This window comes from Bos indicus, chromosome 27 (genome assembly GCF_029378745.1).
Source record: "Bos indicus isolate NIAB-ARS_2022 breed Sahiwal x Tharparkar chromosome 27, NIAB-ARS_B.indTharparkar_mat_pri_1.0, whole genome shotgun sequence".
NCBI lineage: Eukaryota > Metazoa > Chordata > Mammalia > Artiodactyla > Bovidae > Bos > Bos indicus.
In genome coordinates this window covers 30,334,955-30,338,879 of record NC_091786.1, presented here as the reverse complement: position 1 = coordinate 30,338,879, position 3,925 = coordinate 30,334,955, and the positions used below count along the sequence as shown (strand labels likewise).

General features: G+C 39.0%; 1 non-coding gene across 1 annotated transcript; it reads left to right on the top strand.

The window, feature by feature from the left end:
• The first annotated feature begins 384 nt into the window (after positions 1-384).
• TRNAK-CUU (transfer RNA lysine (anticodon CUU)) lies at positions 385-457 on the top strand. Its single transcript has one exon. It is a non-coding gene; the product is annotated as a tRNA-Lys (tRNA).
• Positions 458-3,925: the final 3,468 nt, after the last annotated feature.

Genomic DNA, 3,925 nt, shown 5'->3' with positions numbered 1-3,925 from the left:
TGTGTCTGACTCTTTGCGACCCCATGGACTGCAGCATGCCAGGCTTCCCGTCCATCACCAACTCCCAGAGCTCACTCAAACTCATGTCCATTGAGTCAGTGATCCCATCCACTGTTTTAACAACATTCATATATACCATGCTGTCGCTGTCGCTGTTTAATCGCAAAGTCATGTTTGACTCTTTGCAACTCCATGGACTGTAGCCACGAGGCTTCTCTGTAGGTTGCCATACCCTCTTCCAGGGGATCTACCCAATCCAGGGGCTGAACATGCATCTCCTGTATCTCCTGCATGGCAGGCAGATTCTTTACCGCTGATCCACCAGGGAAGCCCGACATTCTGGCAGGAGGCAAATACCTTGCTGTGTTCTTTTAGGTAATGGCTGTCTGGCTAGCTCAGTTGGTAGAACATGAGACCCTTAATCTCAGGGTCCTTGGTTAGAGTCCAAGGTCAGGTGGGGTTTTCACTGCTTATTGTGGATTCCAGTCCTATGTGGGTTTGCTTTCTGTTCCCAGCTGTCCACTTCTATCTAAAAAAAAAAAAAAAAAAGCTCTGTTAGGGAAAAGTGAGTTGATTCAGGGAAACCATTCAATTCTTTACAGGTGCTCACTCATGTCTCATCATTTCTGTTTAATATGCCTCCTGCTCTGATTTCCTTTCATCTTTATTATCTTTCCAGTGTTCACCAACCATCACTCTTTACTACTAACACCAGAGACAACTGTCTGTAAAGCTCTTCTCCTGTGAAATTATTCTACTTCTTTGAAAATTCCTATAATGTAACACTTTTGTGTCCTTTGTGTTTTTTCTGCTTTGATATTTTTTCCTGTTGTTTATTAGATCTTGGTTAACTTGGAAAGACATCAGAAATAAAGCTTTAGCAAGATTTTTCATCTCACTTTCCTGGCCTGTGATCTTTCTGACTTTTTTCCCAAAGCCTGTTATAGGTCTTCCCTGCAAGGTGGCAAATTCAATATAATGCCATTAGCTGTTTCCCTGGCTTTTTTTTTTTTTTTTTTTTTTTTGAGAAGAATGGCAGGTATAAATCTTGAGTTTCATCACCATTCACATTGCCATTTCTTAACATCTGTCTAATTGCTATTGACCACAGAAAGTAGTTTTTGATTGAGGCACAATGTAAAGGAATATTGATTGCAGTAAATGAACTTTTGTACAGTCACTGAGTCAATTAAGGAAGAAGATATCTAGCATTGCATCTCATGTAACAAAGTCCAGTTTTCATGTCGCTGACTGGTAGCCCTGGTTCCTTCGCCTCAGCCTGGATATTTGCAGTAAATCCCTTCCTTTGTTTAATATAAAAATACCATCGCCTTGAGCAGAAGGATAGTAAAAAAAATAAGTCTGTACTCCCGCTGTCCAAAGAGAACAGAAGGAAATTAGAACAAAAACCGATTTTACTTTTAATCCTTCAAATAAGAAGCTTTTCTGCATGCATTTTTTATCAAAGCAATATACATTTTATTCTGGGTTAACAATCAAGAAATCCATATCAAGAGGATATCAGCAGCTTGTAGCTGCTGTCACACTGGAAGGAAGCTCAGCTCTGATTTTGCTGAGATGACTAGTAATGATAGCATTGTAGGGGGATAGAGCACCTTTCACCCCAAAAGGCTTTCCAGACATCACTCCTGCCAGCTGTGACTGCTGACGCTGAGGCCTCAAGGGACTTAGATGCAGTGACACAAATGCCACGTGAAGGGAATGGAGAGAAAAAAAAGCACGAGGCCACAGGACACATATAACCTTATGACCAGAGACCCTTTCAGGGACAGGGAGGAAGTCTTAAAGTCACACAGACTCTTGAGATTTGAACACGGGGGCAAGAAGTTTACAACCCTGACCTCTGATGTGTTAACCTAGCCACAGAAATTCACCCTGGCCTTTGATCCTAGGGCTTCGGTATCCCTGGGGTGTAAAAGGAGACAGTGGGTTCAGTATGTTGTTGCTGTATCTCTTACTCTATTAAATTTTCATTCAATGGTGATAGCAATTGGTGCTGTGAAAACAAAATATAAGTGAGTTGGCATGTTGCTATGTGTTGGAGGATTCAATGCCTAGCAAATCTAGTGTCATTATTCCTAAAATGCATAGCTTGTTTTTATTATTGCCTTGTAGTTTATGAAATGATATCATAGTTTTTGCATTTGAGCCTCTAACGGGCATATGTGATGGAAAGGCACATTGCTGTTGTTATGTGTATTTTGTCTCTGGTAGTAAAAAATGGAAGACTTGTGGAACTTAATTTATACAAAACTATGCAGGCAGCAATGATTGTTGAATACTAGACCCAGAGATGCCTTCCTCTGGAAAATGCTAGTTAGTCAATGGTGATGAAGGTTAGTTACATTTTTGTTGACATAGATCTCCAAAATATTTCTCACAGAAAAATCTTGCACGCTTATGCCAATGAGTCTCAAACTTCTGATTCACTAAATATCTTCCCCTTTTTAATAGGGTTTTCTTGGCAAGTGGTACCCTATGACTATTGAATTTCATTTGATTTAGAGTTCATGTTGTATGATTTGAGTGATCCATACTGGTTTTAAGGAAGACTACTATGCCAATATTAGCCTCTGAGCTTTTAGAAAAGTATACTCTTTAATAGGTCTATTTTATAAATTGCCCAATGAATTTAAGCCTGCTGGTTTCCAGGCCAAAAGTGCTGAACAGCTCCATTATAGAATTTTATCACTGCTAATTTATTATAAAATAATAATTAGTATAATTTTATTCTCCTGCTGAATAAATCAACCACTATCCCCTGACCTGCCTTTCTGTGGATGTAATACACGGCCACAGTTCTGATATTAGAGTGATCAAGACTTTTGTCAAGGTAATAAATCATGTTATCTTGAGTACTGGGGGGAAACTGGTTTAAATAAAAATGTCTCACTTACCCCTTATAACTCTATAACTCTTTTATGAAGATTAAATTATAGCATAAAGGGTTTTTTGTGCTTTATCCTTCAGTGGCTGCCTCCCATGGGTGGTTGGGCAGGTTGTGCACTGTGCAATCGTACTTAATGACCTTGCACGCACACTGAGGACAGTTATTATTTCATTCAAACATTGAGGGCTAATTGTGTGTCTCTTCCTAAAAGAATGAAGATGTAGTTTAACAAGATCTAATTATCTGTTTTATAGAACTGGTATTTTAGTGTATGTGGGGAGGGGTAAAAATAAATAACCAAGAAAATATATCACAACGAGATACTACCTTACTCCTGTTAGAATGGTGGATGGTCAATTTCTTCCCTTAGTTTTTCTCAGACTTTTACTTCATCCATTTTGATGCACACAATAACAAATATTAGGTGACTACATGTTTATAATTGTTTTATCTTTCTGCTGAATTGATATAGGTGTATGTGCGATTAAAATAAAGTGGGGATACTGTGAAAGTGACTTGTGGGCCCTTTTAGCATAAGTGGTCAGGAAGGGCGTTTCTGAAGAGACAACATTTAAGCTAAGCTCTGAATGGTAAGAATTCTCCAGCCAAGCAGTGATCTGGAAAAGAATGTTTAAGGCAGAGAGAAGAGGAAGTTCAAAGGCTGTATGATGAGAACACGTGTGCCTGGAGTGTAGTGAGCATTAAGACAGCGAGACTAGATAAACCCAGTGACCTAACGAGAGGAGGGACAGATTGTGTAGGTAAAAAATGACAAGAGTAAAGAGTTCAGATTTCATTTTAAATGGCCCATGAAGTTACCAAGATGCTTTGTGAAATCACCTGAATTTCACAGGTGAATGAGAAACCCAGCATATTACAAGGGTAAAAATTCACCTTTTGATCGGCACAGGTGATATATTTAGGTAAAGCTTTGGACACGATGCTAAGTTTAAATTTTCTTCTGAAGTTACTGGGAAGCAAAGATGAATGACAATCTAATTTCCCTTTTAGACA